This window comes from Microtus oregoni, unplaced genomic scaffold (genome assembly GCF_018167655.1).
Source record: "Microtus oregoni isolate MIOR12 unplaced genomic scaffold, Mior012 000003F_ref0000135, whole genome shotgun sequence".
Lineage (NCBI taxonomy): Eukaryota > Metazoa > Chordata > Mammalia > Rodentia > Cricetidae > Microtus > Microtus oregoni.
The window spans coordinates 19,137,941-19,159,303 of record NW_024543062.1 but is presented as its reverse complement, the minus strand read 5'-3'; the positions used below and the strand labels follow the sequence as shown (position 1 = coordinate 19,159,303).

At 46.9% G+C, this 21,363-nt stretch overlaps 2 protein-coding genes across 10 annotated transcripts in view; one reads left to right on the top strand and one right to left on the bottom strand.

The window, feature by feature from the left end:
- Ccdc92 (coiled-coil domain containing 92) overlaps positions 1–3,395 on the bottom strand; it is a 28,824-nt gene extending 25,429 nt beyond the window's left edge. Inside the window, exon 1 of one of the 2 annotated variants that reach the window (XM_041647776.1) lies at positions 3,057–3,395. The gene's annotated coding sequence lies outside the window, so the exon portion shown is untranslated. Of the gene's footprint in view, positions 1–2,820; positions 2,931–3,056 lie in introns of those variants that run through there. The other variant, XM_041647785.1, reaches the window with a different exon arrangement.
- Positions 3,396–3,698: 303 nt separating this feature from the next.
- Positions 3,699–21,363, top strand: part of Znf664 (zinc finger protein 664) — a 31,380-nt gene continuing 13,715 nt past the window's right edge. The window contains exons 1-4 of one of the 8 annotated variants that reach the window (XM_041647827.1): positions 3,699–3,839; positions 4,273–4,407; positions 13,072–13,160; positions 16,139–16,211. The gene's annotated coding sequence lies outside the window, so the exon portion shown is untranslated. Of the gene's footprint in view, positions 3,871–4,272; positions 4,408–12,958; positions 13,037–13,071; positions 13,161–16,138; positions 16,212–21,363 lie in introns of all 8 variants that reach the window. The other 7 variants (XM_041647812.1, XM_041647804.1, XM_041647833.1 and 4 more) reach the window with 7 other exon arrangements.

The following is a 21,363-nucleotide window of genomic DNA, read 5'->3' as shown; positions in this document are numbered from 1 at the left end:
GAGTTTAACTCCATTGACCTGGCGACTATCCTGCTGCACTTCAGATCTTTGCGCTCCAGGAACCTGCTTGGTTCTCTGGCCACAGTCTAGAGTGCTAACCCTAATCAGTACACACACCTGGGAGTTTGGTCAATCTAAAGGTGACAACATTATTCCCACTGTCAATCAGTTCATCAAGATTGACACAGCACAGACAGGGCACATCTTTTACTGTCTTCAATTACAAAGCCCCTGTCTGTCTGGCTTTATGTCAACGTGACACAAGCTAGAGTGGTCAGAGAGGAGGGAGCCTTAATTGAGAAAGTGCCTCCTTTAAATCTGGGCTGTAGACAAGCCTGAAGGGCACTGTCTTAATTAGTGACTGACGTTGGAGGGCCCAGCCTATTGTAGGTGGGGCCACCTGAGCTGTTAGTCCTGGGTTCTATAAGTAAGTAGGCTGAGCAAGCTAGTAAGCAACACTCTTCCATGGCTTCTGCATCAGCTCTTGCCTCTGAGTTCCTGCTCTGCTTGAGTTCCTATCATTGCTTTGGATGATGAACCTCCCAAAGCTGCTCTTGGTCCTGGTGTCTCACATCACAGCAACAGTCACCCTAAGTCAGTACTTTTCACCCTCTTCGATTCACAGTAGCTCTACTTTTTTGTTTTGTTTTACTCTGGATATATTTAGAAATCATCCAGAAAACACTGAGTACAACACTTTAGGTAGGTATGACTCGACTGTTTTGTTATGAAACAAGTCATACTTGAGTAATGAAATAAACAGAAACTAAACCGCAGAGCAAGCACAAGAGTCAACTCTTCACCATCTGTAGTGTACGACTTGCTGACTCTGAGAACCACTTCATTTGTAGCAAGAATGACTTCTTCCTTCTTAGAGAAGACAATTCTCTTGATCAGGTGGTTAGTACCAAAAAAAAAAGCCAGAGGAAGAGTATATAACACACTAATATGGAAGCACTTTATTATCTCCAAGGTCCCAAAACAATGCAAAGGAGGGTTCGAGTCACCTCTGGCACCAAGCAGGTAACACAGATACAATCTTCCCAGGATTCAGGTAGGTGTCTAGGGATGTCAACATGCACACAGCTGTAGAAGCCAACAGCAGAACATTCAAGAACAAACCCCCACAGAGCTAAGAGGAAAACATAGAAGTCCTGGAATCCAGTAGCCACTGGAATCCTGGGAGACACTAAGACCCCACCCACACCCCACCAGTCCTTCCAGAGCTGAGTTGTCATTCATGCTGCACTAGGAGGGAGCCTGAGGAAGAGTAGCCCCCCTTCTTTTCACTGCTGAAGTTCCATTGTAATTCTGCTTTTACATCAGCATGGATGCTGTCTTCCTGTAAGTACTAAGTGTCTTCTTCCTTGCTCAGGAATCTAAAGCAATAAAATGACTCCTGCATGGCAGACCTTCAAATGTCTGAAGACATCAGGACACATGCCATCCCCTGCCAATACTTCTGCTGGGAAGAACTGTCAGAGCCACCTAGCTGGCCTGGAATTCCCACTTGCAGCAGTCTCTGTATGGATGGCACTATAGAGCGCCTCGCCACCGCCCTCATAGTATATGAAGTTCAGGAGACAGTTAATCTTGGCTAGTAAATGTGTCGCCCAGTATGCATTTAGGATCTATTTATGGCTGACCTTGTTTTAGAATAAAAAAGCTCTGCATGTTTTCTTGCCAGAAATATGAGAGGATGCTTTACAAGTATTCTTAAAAGCATCATCATCGTAATTAACATCAATCCTGCTGCAAACACATCCCGACAATTAGATAATGAGGCTAAAATCGATTTACTAACCTAGGACAGATGATGAGTGAGCTGTTCTAAACAAAAGGATTCATGTGTTCAATGTTAAAAATGTCTAATTGCCAGAACATCAATTTGTGACATTTAAGTGTGTTACAGGAAAATTCTGGTCCATGCAGATCATTGTTCTATACTTTAAAATATACTAACCTGGGGCTGGGGCGAGAGGTCAGTGTGAGAGAGCTTGCTTATGCTATATGGAGCCCTATGTTCAATCTTAGACACTGCAAACCCAAACAGAAAAATCTAAACGAAACTAACTGATTGTAATATGCTACAGAGGAGGAGCAATCCAAATTATTTTAAGGTTTTTCAGTAGTGCTATACACGTGTACACACACATACACACATCAAGAAGCCCAAGTCTTAAAGCCTTTCTTCCAAACATATTAGAATATTCAGCCATTTTGGTGAACAGTTAGCCAAAAGGAAAACATGAAAAACTGGAGGTAAAAGTCATTTGGAATGCTAGCATTTTTCCCCCTACAATTCAATGGCAAGAGAACGCCAGGGAATTCTTGTCTGTGCACATAAATAACTTAATATTACCAATGCTATTGAGATAAATTTCAAACCTAGTTTCTAGGCAGCGATCCTGGCTTTAACACTCCTTTTTCTCTAAGACGGGGTCTCACCATGCAGCCTTGGCTGGCTGGCCCCCAACTCGGAGATCCACCTGCTTCTGTCTCCCGAGAGCTGAAATGTAAAGGCGTGCGCCATCACGCCCGGCTGCTTTAACACTCCGAAAGGTGTCTGGAATCCTGTACTTAGTTATGAAACCGACCGTTGCCACCTGTCACAGAGCACGGGCACATTTTTCTCCTCGGTCACCTCACTGTCATCAGTGGACTAGACAGAACAGCTAAAGGTAACTCAAGGCTTGACATCAGCCCGCAGGGCCGGGTCGAACCCGAAGAGACCTCAACCGGAGTGGGGGCCCCGCCGCCAGAGAGCGAGGCCAGCGCGCGCGTCCGCGGGTCCCCAGGAGCCCGGGGAGAAGGACTTACGCGGGGCCACCCGCTTGCCAGGGCTGCGGGTCCGGGGGGCGGCAGGTGTGGCGCGGGCGGGCGGGCGAGGCCCACAGCATCCCGCCGGCGTCGAGCCGGACCCCCGAGCACTGTCCCGCACCCGCAATGCGGCTCGTCCCCCGCCCTGGCCGGCGGTTGCAGCCGTTGCGCCGCGTCTCCCCCGCCACGCCGGTGCGCAGCCTGGCGCAACCTTTCAGCGCAGGTGCGCGCCTCACCTGCCACGCTCCCTCCGGCGGCTGCGGCGGCGCTCGGCCTGCTCCTCGCGGTGGCCCGCGGCCCATGGGCAGGGACGGTCGGAGCCGGGTGCGCAGCGGCCCTGCGGCGGGGCACGGAGACTCAAGAGACACCGCCCCGCCGGCGCATCCCGCCCGCTCCCTCAGAGCGCTCGCCGCAGTGCACGCCGGGAGCCGTTGGCCGCCGGGCTGGTCCTCGCACCCGAGGCCGTCCGAGGGGAGTATGCGGCGCCGACGCGGCGGCGGTCAGCTAGTGAGGGGAGGGCCGGGCGGATCGATGCTATCTCCGCAGAGGGGACAGGGGCACCGCCCCGCTCCCTGCGGCTGCGGCAGGGCAGGGGCAAGGGCGAGGAGGAGGGAAAAAACCGGAGGGATGTTAGTAACACGCAAGCGCACTGCTCAGGTGCGGCCGCACTGCGGTTGCCCTTGGTAACCAGGGCGGGGTGGGGCGGGGGACCACGAGAGGTGGAGAAGCGGAGGGGGAACGCGCGTGCGTGTGCGGGAGGTGGGGGCGGGGACTCGAGCCGAGAGGCACGCACGCGTGCGTGCGGCGCCCCGCCTTTCCTCCCCGCCCCTCCCCGGGGCTGGCCGGCCTCGCGCGTGCGCACGCGCGCCTCACCCCCTCCACCCCGGAGGCGTCTAGGTCTGCGGAGCGCGCGCGCGCGAGTGGGGCTCGGAGGCGCACCTGTGAGGTGTCCCCCGAGGAGCGGGCCGGTGGGCGGGCGGAGTCCGCGGCCTAGACGCGCTGCTCCGCCGCACTTGAGAGTGAGTTGGACCGGCCGACGCCGGTGCGTGTGTACGTCTGTCGGCTTTTCAGGACGGGGCGTGGGCCGTCGAGCGGGCCGGGGGCGGAAGGCGGTGGAGTCGGGGGTGAAGAAAAGGAAAACAACCCAGCTCTCAGCCGGGCCTGGGCCGCGGGCATGGCGGGAAGGGAAGGTCAGCGCGGTGCCCGCTGCGGCACAGGCCCGGGGCGGGCCGGGGCGAGGCTGGAGAGGCCCCGCGGGAGCCGGACTCCCGGGCCGGGCCCCATTGTTGTCCCGGCCGAGGCGGGCGGGAGCGCGGCAGCCCTGGGAGCCGAGGGCCGCGCCCTGGAGCGGATCCAGGCGGGTCCCGGGAGGGCGGTAATGGCCGCGCGCAAGCCAGGGCGCGGGGGGCGCGGAGCGGCCGGCTGCAGGGCGCTGTGTCGTGTCGTTTCCAGCACCGCATGGTCCCGGCCGAGGTCGCCCACCGTCCCGCCGAGGTGATGAGGACCTCCCCGCGGCCCCAGCAAGCCTGGCTGCTGCCGCCGGTCGCCTCCATTGTCTGACCACCGCCTGGGCCCGGCTCTCCGCAGGTAAGCTGGCCGGTGGTGCGCGCAACTCCCCTGCCCCGAATCCCAGGTGCCCTGCTCACCGCGGACTCGGCTTCTTTGTGAGACCTTGCTGGTCAAACTCCCCGCGAGTCGGTCCCCGGAATGCGCCTGCCCCGCCGGGAGTTTACAGTGTGCCTATTGCGACAAAGGAGTCCCGGGATTGGAAGTCACAATCCTCCTCGCCGGGGACAGTGTGCGCCCTTTAAACCGTGTATCGTCTTAAAGGGGTGGGACTCTTCTAGAGGGGGAACCTCTGCTTATTCGGTAGGTGTGGAGTTTCCCAGAGCAGGAAAGTAGTGACCTCCTTGTCCCACTTCCAGGTTAAGGTTTCAAAATTGCTTGTAGATGAGTGGAGAAAGATGTTTTCTTGTAATTTCTTGTGAATGTAGTCACAAATGACAAGTCCGTTAGCCCGTCCCCATCGTTACCTAGTATGCACGTGGTGCGTATCCTAGATTTTTTCAAAATTATTTTGTGTGAGGGCTTTCCGTCATGTTGAGTACTAACTAGTTGTGCAGTTCAGCTTTTTAGCATATAAGGCTTTAACTCGTTTTTTCAGAGCAGTGGCTTAGCGCTCTAGAGTTTGGGTCTATCATTGCTTGTTCAACCATGTCTCACAGTGATGGCATTTGAAGTTATTTTAAAGAAAAACATAAAAATCAAGAAAAAAAACCTAGTGGTGTCCTATGGGAAGATGGAATTTTATTGGAGGGAGCCACAGAGCCGTGCTAATTGTAGAATGGAAACATTTATGATGGGGGAGTTCCTTGGTTAGAAATGTACACTCAGGCAGCTCAGCCCTCCCTGAAGGACTTGCAGCCTGTTCTTATCGTGCCTGTGCCCTCGAGGAGGACACTGAGAGCCTCGGTTTCTGTAAAGGTCTGTCTACTTCACAGACCTCTCTGAAGAAAGTTAGTGTGTAAAGCAGTAAACAGACTAGTTTTGTTAGTCTCCGTGATACATAGTGCCCCCACAACTTGCAATGTCATTTGTACATTTTTTTTTCATCAGATGAGTTTAACATAGATTACTTATCACAGTCAACTTTAAAACTTTTAAATTTTTGGTCCTGTTAGAATTTTTATGAAATGCAGTGCTGTGTTTCTAATGAATATTTTACAAGACACATTTTTTTTTCTAATGCTTTTCTCTTCCTTAAAAACATAAAACACATTAATTAGTTGACTGGTTAGAGTGTCTGCAATCTGCTTAGCTAAATTCTTAGTTGGCCATTTAAACTTATTACTTCCTGTTGTACATCCTCTGCATGCTTTCAGATTACCTGTTAGTCCCTTTCGGGAAAAGGGACTCCTACTCTGGAGTCTGTAGGTATATCAGAAAGTTTACCAGCTGAGTTAATTAATGGTGAAATGGAAAACATTTCAAGATAAAAATCAATTCAGTCAGCACCTTTTGTAGCTGTGGGGTTTATATGTGAGTGCCTGTAGCAATTTGTCCTTGTTCTCTTAAAGTTTATAAGCTGTAGAGGGACAGGATGAGAAATTAATCTCAGAACTATGCATATAAACACAGACTAGGCTGTCTGCTAGGAAAGCCAGGGAGCACTTGATATGAGACTGCTTCCAAATGAAGGGATAATATTTTAGATTGAGGCCCCAAATGACTCCTCCATCCCCCCAAAACAAGACTTAAGCTGGGATTTGAGGGATGAGTAAGCCCTGGTGTCAGTGAAGTAGGGAATAATTTTCCAGCAGAGGAACAGTGTAGGAAGGCCTGAAGGGGGGGGGGGGGGGAGTTGTGCTGATTGTGGGAGCTAAGGCATTACTCTATGGTGGTTAAGAGGAGAGTGTAGCCTGAGGGGGGTGAGGTGGGGCCTTTACTCGGTTAGAAATGTGAGTTTTGAACAACTTCTCCAGGTGCCACGTGTAGAAAGTGGGGTGTGAGGTGGAGAGTTGTAGTGGGAAGACAACACTGGACCTTTCGCTGTGCTCTTGGAGGGGTAACCTGTTCCCTAGCCCTCATGGTGAATTTACACTGCTAGCCAAAATAGGTAGCTTGAATTTTTTTTTTTTTAATAGATGAGATTCAATAAAAGGAAGAATAACTTACCTACTCCAGGGCCTTCTAAGTGCCAGGCACGTTCTCTGTGATTGGGTCCATGTTCCCAAACAAAAGGCACTTTAAAACACACACACACGTTTTCCAGGGGACCTGGATTCAGTTCCTGAAACTCACATGGTAGCTCACAGCTGTACAGTTTCTTCTCTTAGGGTACCAGGAATGCACATGGTACATGCAGGCAAAACATCCATACGTACAAGAAAAAAATTAAAGAACTGTTCAAATTTTACCAGTGATACTGTATAGAAAATAATTTTTAAAAGATTAAACAAGTAGACAAATTGACAGAAACCCCTGGCAGCTCCTGGGACCATCAATGTGAGTGAAGCTCTGATAAGATCAGGAGGAGCTGAAGACAACCACAGGGAAGTCTGGTGTTTCTAAATATTTATTTTATTTATTTATTATGTATACAATATTCTGTCTGTGTGTATATCTGCAGGCCAGAAGAGGTCACCAGACCTCACTACAGATGGTTGTGAGCCACCATGTGGTTGCCGGGAATTGAACTCAGGACCTTTGGAAGAGCAGGCAGTGCTCTTAACCACTGAGCCATCTCTCCAGCCCCCAAGTCTGGTGTTTCTATACTGCGGATAGTGTATTGGCTTTGGAAAGAAATAACCCTGGATACTGTCTGTAGTGCACTATTGAACAAAGACAAAGGCTTCATTCTATTTTTGTAACATACAAAGCAAAATATAACTAATTGTTTGGATAAAAACAGAAAAGTATCTAGAAGAGTCCATGGAAACCATGATTGATTCTGCAGGCAAACACCGGAAGCCAGTTTCCCTTTTGTGTGATTTGCATTTCTTGGTGTTTATATGAGCATTAACTTGTAGTGAAGAGGCTGTAACTTCTGTCATCTAACACAGAAAAAAAAAATCACTGTTCAGTGTTTAAGGGGTACTGAACCAGCGATATATTGTTATGTTATATTGGCCATATAGATCAAGCATCACAGTACTTGAGTGTTCTGACATGGGAGACATTAAATATAGTAAAAAAGTTTTATTCACAAAATAGGTGAAATGATCTTAAGGGTTTAATTGTAAAATGATGGTGATATATTCCCTAGATTATGCTGCCACTTAAAATGTATACAAGGAAATACATTAAAAAGCTTATGACTGTTAAGTAAAGGAAAACCAGGACACACAGCTACAGACATAATATAAATATGCAAAAATTTCAGTAATCTTCCACAAAAACCTGCAAATGGAAAAATGTCTATAAGAAATTAGATGAGGGCTCAAAGGTTAAGAGCACTGACTGCTCTTCCAGAGGTCCTGAGTTCAATTCCCAGCAACCACATGGTGGCTCACAGCCATCTGTAATGAGATCTGGTGCCCTCTCCTGGCCTGCAAGCATACATACAGACAGAACACTATATAGATAATAAATAAATAAATCTTTTAAAAAAAAGAAAAGAAATTAGATGAAAATCTTAAGAATTGTGGACTTTTGGCTATTATGGTTTTTAGCTACTTAAACATAAATCTCTCCTTTTTATAGTTACTAAAATGTATATTTACAATGGAACATTTAGTTTTACAAATTACATTATATTGGGAACCTGTTAGCTGCATAATAAAAGATTGTGCTCATTCATTCCTTCATTCATTCATCTTGAAGCAGGGTCTCCCTGTGTAGTCCTGGCTGTCTTAGAATTTATTATGTAGACCAGGCCAGCCTTGAACACACAGAGATCCTTCTGCTTCCCAAGTATTGGGATTAAGGCATGCACAATATTGCCCTGTTGTATGTTCTTTTAAAACAATAGATATTTGGAAATTGCAATGCAAGTGGATGGGACTCATTGAGAAATTATAAGCAGAGTAAGAACAATTTAATGTTTTAGAAGGTTCCATTAGAGTGGGAGAGGGAGGCTTTGGAAGAAATAGGTGAAGCAAATGATATGTTTAGAGAAGCCTGGTGTAATAGAGGGTACAAGTCTTGGTAGATGAGGCAGATGGTGCCTGGGCTTCTGGCTGGGACACATGAAAAAATCTAAGAGGGTCCCACTTAGCAAGATAGGAGCAATAATGAGACTGGGACTTACATACAGGTCACATAGTTTCTTCCTGGAGACTTTGTGAGCGTCCTTTGCTCTCTGAAGTGTAGTGCTCAGCTCTGTCATTGAAGTTGTTTCTCTGTAGTAATTTGTTTTTGAAATATGATTATACATTGCAAATTGTTTAAGCCAGGGCATGTCTGTACAGCTTAGCCTGCATTGTTGATGTCAGATGGAATTATTGCAGATGTCCTGACTCTGACTTTGGGTGATATTTGGGCAGTCTGGGGTGCTTTGGGCATTAGTGGCCCTGCTTTGAGTTTTCATGACACAGTAGTGTGTCAGAGTGGTTTCTATAATGCTGATAAACTGATGAAGAAGGAAAAGGACATAGGCAGAGTAGCACTCTGGCCCTTCTTTTCCAGAGGGCTGTGCCAGCTTGGCCCTTAGAGCACAGATGGGGTTTGGGAGTTGGTCATTTTCAAGGTGAGCCCCATGTGGAGCACAGTGAAAACATACTGCGCCAGAGATTGGTGAGTGTGTCTCAGAGGACAAAGCTTCTTTCTCCAAAGATACAAAAATTATCTGGGAGAGGAAGGAGGATGGCATCATATGAGAGACAGACAGACAGACTGTTGATGTCAAGGTCTTTCTGAGGAGTGCAGCATGAAACTGAGTTTGTGAGTTTGTGTTCCGGCCTCTGTGCCCAGTCTCCAGCTTGTGTTTCTGTCTGGCTGTACTTGCTGCTTCATTTACTCCCTCTTCTGGATGTGACCTGCATTTTCCCATAATGGCCATGTCTGAGGTGCTCCCAGTCTCTCCGTAGCTAACCTCATAGATACAGCTTTGCTGCACAGCTGTGGGTTTTCTGGGAGGCATCAGTGGCTTAGCTCAGTGTTGCTCCTCCACTCCTGTGTATGGGTCCATGTGCTGAGTCTACAGAGTAGTCCTTGAGTGTATGAGAATTTGGCTCTGTGTTTGAGGAAAAGTGAGATAAGAATGCTCAGATGTCTCTGGAGTTGAAAGGAAATCTCAGAGGAGTGTGTGTGATGCTTTTAAATGGTCTAGAGATATGACAAAGGGAGCAGGGTGAAACAGTATTTCTCAGGTTGATGCTGGTAAGCCCAGGCTTAAGGGAAGGTCACATGTTCTTGTGGAGAGTGGAGGTGTGTATGAAAGAGTGGGGTTTTTTTGTTGTGTGTGGGTTTTTTTTTTCCTGTCAAGTGATTTTTGATCTTTTGAGAGAGCTGAGGGTTTGTGTGGGAGAAACAGAGCCTCGTGTATCTCAGGCTGGCCTTGAGCTCACTGAGTAGCTTAGGATGATCTGTGCTGTTTCTGTGTGGTGCTAGCTAAGCATTCTGCCGAGTAAGCTACATACCCAGCCCTAGAAGAATAGAGGGTTTTTAAACAAGTAAAATTTACTTTCAAAGGTGTTAGAAAGGATTCTGGGCTACCTGTATTTAGAATTTGTGTTGTTTCTGCACCTGCTTCTCTTTGGAACATGTAGTATTTCTCAGTAATGTTATTCCAAAGCTCACTTATTTTTTTTATAGCTCTGCAAGTTCATAAAATAACCGTAACTCATTTCCACATCTAAAATAAGATGCAAAGTAGCATGCTCTGGCCAATGAGAAAGCAGTACTAGCCAGAGGAGAGCTCTGTCCTTGGACTCTTTATCCCCATAAGTTCACAGTGAACCAATGAGAAGTATCAGCAGCCTTTCTTCTGCAGAGCCAATGCTGCTGTTTCCCTGGTTTCCCAAATCATCTTCATATTTGTTCTTTAATGTGGTGCTGATGTGAAACACTCCAGAGTCAGCACTGCTGTCAGGTCTCTGTTAATCTGTGTGGTTATTTACTGTACCTTGTAATAGAACTGGGTGCTAAGCCTCAGCTGGAACCCAAGAACCTGCACAAAGCTGCGTGAATCAAGTGCACGTTCCCAAGGTGTTTGGCAGTTAGAGGTTGCATCCCACCTGACTGTTCACCTGGGCTAAGCTGTGGACATCTGAGCTGTCTCTGAGCTGGTGTTAGAGTGCCCTCTGAAGGTGCTGAGATGAATTTTTTTTCTCTTGTAACAACCAAAATCAGGGCCAGATTGTTGAAACTGGCAAGGATGTGACCTGGAAATCAAAGTGGACTTGAGATGGGGTTACAGAGGCCTGTTAGGCCAGCTGAGGATAGAGGCGTTTCTGCAGCTAGGGAAGAAAGCTAGATGGGGTCAAAGGCATATGTCCTCTAGTAGCCTGTGAGAAAGAACAGAAATGGCCCCTAATTACTAGAGGAAAGTAGGTTTGATGGGTGTCAGCAGTACTGGGTGGAAGGCAAGGCAGAAGTCAGTCCTTGAGCCCAGGTTGAGAAGGGTATCTGGCAACTAGAGAAGGAGGTAGGAGTGGTAAAGTGTAGCTTTTCCTTAATGGTTGTTAAATGCTGAAGAAGAGGAACAAGCCAAGGGGGCATTTGCATGAGGTAGGGTGATGTGAGTGGAGGGTCCAGTTCACTGTGGGGTAATGCAGAAATGACTTGTGGGCCGTGGAAGGTCAGTGCCTCGCTACATTACTGTTTTTACTGCACTAAAAAAAAAAACAAACAAACAAACCAGTGGAGTCTGAACAGATCTCAGGGACTCCTATGTTTAGGAGGAAGGATTAAAGGAAATGATGACGGCATTGGGCAAGGCCAGAAAAGAAAGATTTTGAGGATTGGGAGCCGCAGATGTGTAGAATGAGGCCTCAGCAAGAGGAAGACTAACAGTACTCTGCAGAGGCAGTGTATCAGGCTGGATAGCACTTCCGCTAAAGCCTACATAGCTGGTGTTGGCTGTCTGGCTGGGAGCTAGCTGCCACAGAGGACAGGTGGGAGCTTGTTTGCACCCGTACATTTTGTCCTATCTGGGGTGATAATTGCTTTTATTTTTATTGCAGTTTTCTATATTTTGTTTGCATATCCAGATGGAGCACACATCTGGAGACTAGAAGACAACTCCATTCTCCCCTTCTACCATATAGGTCCTGGGGATCAGACTCAGGTCATTGGACTTGGCAACAAGTAGCTTTCCCCATTGAGCCATTCTATAGCCCCTGGCCCTATGTTTTTACTGACCAAATGGGAGAGACTGTTCTGTCTCTCTGTTGTAGTTGAGAGAGTTCTTAAGTAAGAAAGAGCAGATGAGACCAAGTTTTGATGATTTGGGCAAGTGCCAAAAGTTAAGCCGTCCTTTCAGTGTACAGGACCATTTGCTGTCACAAGTGATGTTTTCTCCTTTTTGATGGAAATAATTGAGCTTCCCTCCTGGTGTCAGAGGCACCACCAACAATATAGGATGGTGAAGGGGACAAAGGCTTGGATTATGAGTTAGCTTTGAGTGGCAGCAGGCTGTGAGGTGTATTTTGTACAGGAGCCCAGTAGGTAGAGACCATCTGCCTGTAGACACGTTCCTCAACACTGAACTGGTGTGCAGACCTTTGGAGACCTTTTTAGTTACTTGTTGCAGTACCAAATACAAGAAGCAGGTTAAGTGAAGGGTTTATTTTGGCTCATAGTTTAAAAAAAGGATCCATTCCATTATGGAAGAAATTAGGGCACCTGTTGGCATTTCAAGCCGACAACAGATAGGAAGTATGGCTATACTATACAGCCTCAAAGCCTGTACCTAGTAATCCACGCCTCCAGCCAGATTCCACCCTTCTCCAGTTTTCCAAATCAGGTATAGACTGATTAGGGACACTTTACATTCAAACCCCAGTACAGGCCTTCCCTGTGTGCAGTCAGCCTTCAGCAAACTCATGTCTTATGTTGTCATCATTATTTTCATCTGTTGTATCCCCATGCTGCACTCCCACCAAACTCATGGATCTGTGCGTTCCTTTGGTTTTCTATTGTCCATCCTAAAACGTTGATCTTTGAAATGCTCACAGCTTGGAATCTGTTCTGCCTGGAGGCTGAGATAGCCCTGTCACTCCAGAAACGAATGTCAAGCTTGCTTGGTGGAGTAGACTTGGGAGACCCTGCTTGTTTCAGTGATCAGAGAGCCTCCTGAGAAAGCTGCATCCTTAGGAACATGGAAGTAATTCAGTTGCAGAGAATAGAGATTCATTCAGCCCATTTAATAATTTGTTTATTTGTATTTTATGTGCGTTGGTGTTTTGCTCACACGTATGTCTGTGTGAAGGTGTCAGATCCCCTGTAACAGGAGTTATGGACAGCTGTGAGCTGCCATGTGGGTACTAGGACTTGAACCATGGTCCTCTAGAAGAACAACCAGTGCTCTTAACCACTGAGCCATCTCTCCAGCCCCATTCAACCCATTTTAAGAAAGGGGTATTGTGTTGTCAGGATTCTTGGGACTCAGGACACCCTCAGGAACAAGGGTATTCTTTCAAGTTGACCTTGCTTGTCTTTTCCAAACCCTTCAATTCATTTTCTCTTCTGTTTTCAGCTTCTTGCTGATGGATTCACCTTCCTCCAAACTGGTTTGCTGCTCTGTGTTGGACCCTCTGCAGCACTTGTATACTTGGTAATCTTACAGGTTCTTCTTTTGTATTCTCTCAGGGTTGTTTATATTCTGGAAACATAGAGAAAATCTGATTTTGTTGGTGCTTTTGATACTGTTCCAGACCCTGCCATAGGCCACAGTTAAGGTATGGAATCAGATAATTGTGTTTGCTCTCATGGGCTGAGAGGCACTTATGACTGATGTGCTCAGTCAGGACCCATATCAGAACTATGTGCAACTCCTCCTTTACAGCATGTCCCACAACCCCCTTCTATCTACAGAGAAGCTGGTGAAAAACTGTCCCTGATGTACTGAAGGTATTTCCTGTTTGCTTTGACAGTGTAGAGCCTGTCCTTGGCACTAACAGTCCCGTTTCTCCTACACATGAACACTACTAACAATGCTGTGGCCACTTCTATCAGCAGTGTGGCTCTCTGTCTGTCATGTGTTTCTCTCCCTAAAGTCTCAGAACAGTTTAGCATCACCCCAAATTCACAACTTACAGGATGAGTACATGTCTGGTCTGAGTGAAAACATGATAGCAAGTTGATGCCGAAGTCCTCTGGTATCTTGTCATACCTCCCAAGAAGGCTTAAAAACAGACATTGAAGTTTCTACCCACGCTGCCATGGATATGGGTCTATGGTGGGGAATAAGTGCAGCAGTTACAATGACTATATCCATCAGTGATGAACCAACCCATCAAACTGTGAGCATTATTAAGTGCCCAGGCATTATTAACTTCATCCTGTTAGTACCTTGTAGGTTCTGGGGCCTTCATTGTAATTCCCTTCTTCACCTTCAAGTGAAAGTTGCCCAACAGGGAGGGTAAAGCCAGGCCAGGAGGCCCTCTGTTTGGCGTGTGTTTATCTTCAGTGCTCCTCTGGCCTTCCTGCCAGCCAACTCAACCATCCAGCACCAGTGACCTCCATCTTAGTCGGATATAGTTCCTTGCAGGAGAATCACTATGATAATGAGGGGAGTAGTACAGACAGCCTTGCTTTTCTTCCCCATAGTTTCTTGAGTATTTACTTTCCTTCTTTGGTTTTTCATGTCTTGGATCCTGTATGCTTACAGAGACCTCCTGGTATGACTGGTCTGTGTCTTGTGAGCTCATTCATAGTACCCAGTTCTTCAAAAGCGCCTATGCACCTCAGCTTTCCATGATGTAAACCTGGTACTTTTGTCCTCTCTGTAACTAGTAGGACCTTAAGACTTCTATAGCCTTGCAACCACTGTGGCCCTGAGGACTCATTATGGTCAGTTTTCCCACTGCTTCACCATTTGTCCAAGATAGAAAATCTCCTTGAAGTATTTTATTTTTATGGTTTAAGTGCCCTTTGTGGGTAAGCCACTGAACATCTCTCCTTGCACCAGTCCTGAGTTCTGCTTACCCTGTCTTAGGTCAGGGTGCTCACTATCTGGCTCCTTATTAGAGGACGTAGCCTGCTTGTGCCCCGTGTGTGTGTGTGTGTGTGTGTTCGTGTTTACTTCTGTTTTGTTAAGTGGCCCAACTAAGGAGTTATGATCCAGGTATACCAGTAGCCAGTGCTAGGATCCCTGGGTCATGTGATTCATAGAGACAACAGAGAAATGGAAGGTGAGCTGGTGCTGAAGGAGGTCCACTTTCCACTTGCTAAAAGACTGTCTTATCTCCTTACAACTGGCTGATCTGGGCCCATGCTGTTCTTCTGCCTTTCTGCTTTTTCCTGGCATTGGTTGAAGCTTTCTGGCTTATTTTCTTGGGGCCTGAGCTCATTTTGTCCCTTTGGCACTCACTACTACTGCAGTGGAGGAAGAAAACTGGGTTAGTATGTGAGTCTAACCAAGAAAGGGAACAGATTTGGCCTACCTCTCCATCCTTTCCTTTTCCTTCCCACCATCTTGTAGTGTGCATAGTGTGCAGCACTTTGGAGCAGGCAGAGTGTTGTTACAGAGGGGGGCATTTTTATATTGTCATGCCCTGACTCTTACTAAGTCTTCTGGTCACACCCTGGGAGCTTCTATTTCATTGATTGCTTATTATGCTCTTCCTTGATAAGGATAGAGTAGATACCTTCCCTCTTAAATGATGGTTGGGTGAGGTTTTGCCTGGCATGATCCCAGCAGCTTTCTTTTTTTTTTTTTTTTTTTTTTTTTGGTTTTTTGAGATAGGGTTTTTCTGTGGCTTTGGAGCCTGTCCTGGAACTAGCTCTATAGACCAGGCTGGTCTCGAACTCACAGAGATCCGCCTACCTCTGCCTCCCGAGTGCTGGGATTAAAGGCATGCGCCACCATCACCCAGCCCAGCAGCTTTCTTAACTCTGGTCAGCTATTCATGCTGAAGCTGATGGGGACACGTTACCAGTAGCAACAACATAGCTAGTTAGTGTGAGACCAAGGATTTGAACTTGGATCTTTTGTGTATAATGCCTTTACCTTTCAGGTTATTCAGATGTTACATATACTACTAGGTAGAAAAGATAAGTTTAGTCCTTGTTTGTGCTGTCCCCCAAAGGCTGTCTTCTGTCCATTACATTGCTGTTTCTGTAGGAGGTGTTGAAGAGTGAGGACAGTAATGGAGGGGGTGACAGGGGGATAGACAAGGCTTTGGATGGAGAAGTCGTCTTCATTACTCAAGATGAGGTCATAGCCTTCAGGGACCTTTGCCCATGACGTAGCACACTTGGCAGACACCAGACTCTGTTATGTACTAGTTAAAGTACAGGAAATAAATCAGTATTTGTTTAGCCACAACTGTGCTCTGGGCACTCTGATAAGCACTTTCCTCTTTGTTTCTTTTTGTAATTATCTCAGCCAGTCAGTGGAGATGTTACTATCCTACTGGGCAGATAGCCTGAGATCAGCCAGGACCACTCAACAGGTGTCAGTGCCCAGGCCTCCTCCTAGCTGTGCCAGTTTCTAGGTCATTTCAGCAAGATTTTGCTGAGGGAGCTATACACACCCAGGGCTTTCCATCCTGTTCTTAGCACATGCACTCATCCTCACTCAGAAGAGAACTTGCCTTCATTCCCTTTATAATTATTGGTCCATTTCTGGACCCAATTTCATAGTTTTTGTGGAAATGTCTAGTTTGAAAAATCAGACAACCTTTTCTGTCTTTTTTTTTCTTATTGGGCTTAGGCATCTGAAGTGCAGCACCCCAGGACAGAGTGAAGACATTTCATCTTTATGCCTCTGAAAACCCACGGTCCAGGTACACTTCAGTCTGTTATGAGTAAAATCAGGGATCCTAGATATGGAGGTGTGTAGGGCGTGAAGAAAGAGAAAGAAGGGATGAGGTTGCTTCTCTGCTAGAAAGTCCTACAGTGGGCCTCAGTCCATGGTCTGCAGTCATGCTGGGTGACTATCTTTTCCCAGTCGGTAGTGGCAGATCCAGATAAAAGGCAGCAAGAATGACATCAGACCTTCTGCTAATAAGGGAACAAAGTTTTTACACTTTGATATGATTTTGAAAAAAGAGAAAGATAGAACTGCTTGATGTCTCCAGTTTGGTTATAGAAGCCAACTCATAGTCAGATCCCCTTTTGACAAGTCTAAAAAGCAGCCTAAAGGTTTCAGAACCTAAAGGGAATTTTGAAACCCTTAGGGATGCATCTTCTGTTACAATGGAAGCAGGACACTCAGAATCCATCAGGAGAAGCCAGCTGCTAAGGGAGCATTTGAATCATTAATGACCCATTGCTGAGATACTGCCCAGTGGCAGCCAGCTCCAGAGGAACAAGACAGTCTTTAGCAAAGTAGAAAGTGGACCTCTAGTATTAGAAGTCCAACCATACAAAACAAACTCATGCAACCCCAGTACATGCTGAAACTAATCTGAGTTGGACTCATACCTAGCTCTGACTATCTATAGTTGGCCCTGAGGAGGAAAGAAGGCCTATTTTCCTTCTGTGACAGGACACCATCCTGAGAAGGGGTGGTTTGCCATCAGCTGGAGGTCAGGTTTGGGGCACAGAGGTGCGAGCCTTAGCAGCTATATTAGGAAAGTTGGGACAGCTGGTGAACCTTATAGGTGGGGCCTCACTGTGACATGTGGGGCAGTGGTCCAGGACCCATCTGACGTGACTGATGAGAAAGAAGAGAACTGGTATCTTCAAATTGGAGTGCCAAATGAAGTAAATATGAGGAGGACTCTGTAGCATAACCCTCCCTAGACAATGGAAAGGTGTCTTTTGGGCCGCTGGTACTGACAGAAGCAAAGGAGACCCTGGCCAAATTTTATAGTCCTAGTCATTGAGTGGCAAGTCCTGCTGAGATTCTTCTAAGCAGATGGCTAAGTGAAGATGGATGTTCCAGAGCTCTTAGCTAAGGCTGCTCCTTGGTGTTCACCTGCAGCTTTCTGCAATGGTGGTATTGATGATGGGAGGAAGGTTACCTGACTGTTGCGTGCCTAGACCTGGGGGAGGAGTCATCTCATGGGGGGGGATAGCATATAGGTCTCAGTACCAAATGGTCTTTTCATTGAATTTGGTGAGATTGGGAACCTTGGAATTGTGCTTCCTCTCAGACCTGCCAAATTAGAACCTGGTGTATTTTGATCTCTGAGACTTCCTGACTGCTTTTGAGGAGGGCTGCACTCACTTATGAGTGGGGTGCCCATCCTTCAGGGAAGCAGCTTAGGAGCAAGTTTAGTAAGCTCCCATTTGGAAATTACACTCTGTTAAAACAGATACATCTTAGGGGATTTGAGGTTGGTTTTGTCTCCCCACCCCTTTATGTTGATAACAGTCTGATGGTAGGAATCAAAAAAGCACATGCAAGTTGTGCTTCTGTTCACATGTGCCCAAACCTCTTCCAGGGTGAGTTTTAGGTAGATTTTCAGCCCTTGGTGTCTCTGAGCCTCTTCAGGCTTGGAAAAATTATCAAAGAGCTTTAAAGTTCTATGGTTACAGGCTTTGATGTCTCCCATAATAGAAGTGAAAATTAAAAATTTACGAGAATGTTAATTCCAGGCCAGCGAGATGGCTCAGCAAATAATGGTTCCTGTTCCAGTTCTGACCACCTGAGTTTGATCCCCATGATGAAGGGGAGAACTGATTGTTGCAAGTTGTTTTCTGATCTCTATATTATGCCTTTTGGCAAACTTTAAATGTTTTATCACTGTTTAGAAATGGAAAGAAAATCCTTGAGGAAGGGCTGCAATTAGGGTAGAGAATAGAAGCAAGGAAAAAAAAAACTGTTCTCCATAGGATCCTATAGCTCTGGTATACTGTCTCTAACATTTGAGGATTTAGATCTTGGAGATAATGTGCATGAGACCACAGTGCTAGTAAACTTAAGAACAGGTACCCGGATTCCAAGGTGTCTTTGGTATATGAGACACTGCCCATCCTAAGGCTCATTGGATAAGAAGTTCTATCCATGTGTAGTAAAGGAAGAACAAAAGAATGCCCTGGACATCAGGTGGAAGATATGAAAAGATTTACAAGATTTCAGAGCTGAGGTGCTTGCTCTCAAGAACAAGCTTGAACATACCACTATCTCTGCAGAGCCTGCTGGTCCTGAGGAGGGCTTCAAGCTTCTCCGAGTTATCAAATAATAATAATAATACACACACAGGCATACATTGTTTTGTCTGTGGTTGACATTGGCATTTGGGTCAGATTTAAGGAGTGGATAGGGCAGTGGACTGTAGTGGGAAGAATGTGCGTCATGAGGAGTGTTGGTGACTGCTTCCACTCAGACCACTTAGACACAACACCAGGCCTAGAGCACTGCTGTTCATCTTGTGTTCCCGAGACAACACTTGTTTGGGTCTTGTGGATGGCGATATGGCAGTGCCACCTGCACTGTATCCATGGCACACATACTGTGTCTTGGCCACACTCTTTGTCCTGCTGCTACCACCTACATGGGGGTGGGGAGAACTACTCACTGTTTATGGAACTTTGTTTCCTGGAGAGTGAAAGTACTGGAGTGGAAAAGGGGGGACGTTAAGGCATTTGTGAGTGTTATCTTCTGGAGGAAAATGTTAATGAGATGCTCTACCCCTTCCCTCTGGGTACATAGGCAGGAGGGGAGTCCAACTTTTAGAATGAGGCAGGCTTGGGAGAAGGATGGATCCTACAGAACATACACATCACTAACAGAGACATCCATTTTGTGTACTGTCCCCAGATGGAGCAGGGCTCCCAATAGCGTGCCTTTTCCTTTAGTAGTTTCTCAGGCTGCTGTCATAAAGTGCTGTGGTTATTCTTTCTGACTGCTATGAGGTAATGGTGGCCCTGCTCCTTCGGAAGCCTCAGGGAAGCTACAGTTTTGTCTTCTCCAGTGTCTGGAGGCAGACAATAGCCTTGATAAGCCTTGGCTCTTGTTCACATCTAAGTCTCTGCCCTATCTCCACTTATTTGCCTTTGTGCCTGTAAATAGACCACACTTTAAAAACCATTAAGGCCCACCTTCATCTATGAAATCTTTTTTATATTTCTCTGTAGCTTTTTTTTGGTTCCTGTCCTGGAACTAGCTCTTGTAGACCAGGCTGGCCTCGAACTCACAGAGATCCGCCTGCCTCTGCCTCCCCTGGGATTAAAGGCGTGTGAGGACCACATCTCAGCCTGTGTCAAGAATGAGATTGGGGAGATGCCAGTGTATGCTTCTTTCCTTTCCTTTCCTTTCCTTTCCCCTTTCCTTTTTCCTTTCCTTTCGTTCTGATGGCTCTTGAAGAATGTGGGCACTTGGTCCTGCAGTTAGAGCAAGGGGTTCTATTACTGAACTGTGGTCGGGCTACATAGGAGGGGGGCTCAGGACCAGAGTGGGTGTTAAAGGAAAAGCCACATGAAGGGAGGAGTAGGGATTTCAGGAGCAAGGTCCAGAAGATTCTGAGAAAACAACATTGGTGGGGTGTTGAAGTGGAAGAGTGTGTCCCCATCACAGAATTCAGAGTAGTGTGTAAATGAGAAATAAGAGCTAGATCATATTTGTCTAAAGCTCTTGCTCCTCTAAGACTGCAGTCTCTCCTGAGGTGTCCCATCTTGTATTCCCTGCTGTCAGTCTGCCCTTTGGGACTAGCTCTTAGTGCCTTCCTGTCTCTGAAAATAGAGACATTACCACCTGGGTTTAAAATGGGAATGGTTTTATTTCCTTGAAACTTAGTTCCACAGAGAAGTCCTGTCATTTCACATGGAGTGTGTCTTGCTGGTGGGAGCTTCTGACCGAGGTCCTGCTTCTGTTCCACCCCCTGCCTTCCCCACACTGAACTTCCCTGCTAGTCTTCCTATGGCTATCTTGTCTAGGGGTTTCAGCTTAGAAGTGCTCACCATCTGTGTTCCTGGGGGAAGACCTCTCCCAGAGCCTAGTCAAAGGATTCTGGGATTGACATGTGTGCTGCAGTCCTCATATTCTCTAGAGCAGGCATAATGCCTGCCCTAATCGGATATCCATGGAACACAGGCCCGTGTGCATGTGTCTAAGAGGTTAGCAACAGGACTGTCATCTCTTCTAGGCTGACAAGTATGCTCACAGCCACTCATCAGCATGCCCCGAGGGAGCTGGGATTCAGGGTCTTCCAGCACAGCCTTCCAGATCTCAAAGCTGCTGTGACTCATTGCACTTCCCACCCATGTATCACCATCTTTCTTGGAGTCCTACCCAGCTACTATGACACCATCTGCAGCTGTCATTGAGAAAGGTGATCTGGTAGCTGTTTCCCTCTGTAGTGTGAGAAGTGCTTTCTGAGAAGTGCTGGGGTAGCGAGATGGTCAGCGTATCTGTTTATTTTCTTTCCCCAGAAGCTACTCCTAATGCTTTGGATGGCTGACTATGTATATATCACATACTCTGTGGGTCTGGCTCTGAATGAGGTATGATGGACATGTCCACAGTCCTGACCTGGAGAGGCTACTCCCACACTCAGAGTGCTTCATAGGCACTCTGTCTAGAGTAAGAGTTGCTGGTACTTCAGAGCACTCACAGTTAGAGATCTACAGAAAGCTTGAGTGCTTTTCAGTTCCTTAAAAGGATCATTTTTACTCGACTTATGAGTAATAGGGTCCCTGTCTTGAAATTGCTGCTGATGTTTCTGAACAGTTCCATTTTAGATGTCCTCCGGGGAATGTGGACCTCGGGCGGAATTGCTGCCTTTCACTTTCAGGAAGGAAAGACTACAGTCTGCATGGGGGCAGGGGGAGAGAGAGAGTATACATGTACATGCATATCCTGTGTAAGAAGTCATTATTATTTTCTGGACATGTGCAGAGGGGTTGGCTGCAGGTCCAGGGGGTACATGTAGCTGGTGCAGTAGCTGCCTACCAAGTTTGGCAGAAGCCGCAGACATTTCCCAGCTGGTGGGAGGCTCAGAACAGTAACAGTGGAAACAGGTTATGTCCTATATCAGTGTGAGACAGTAG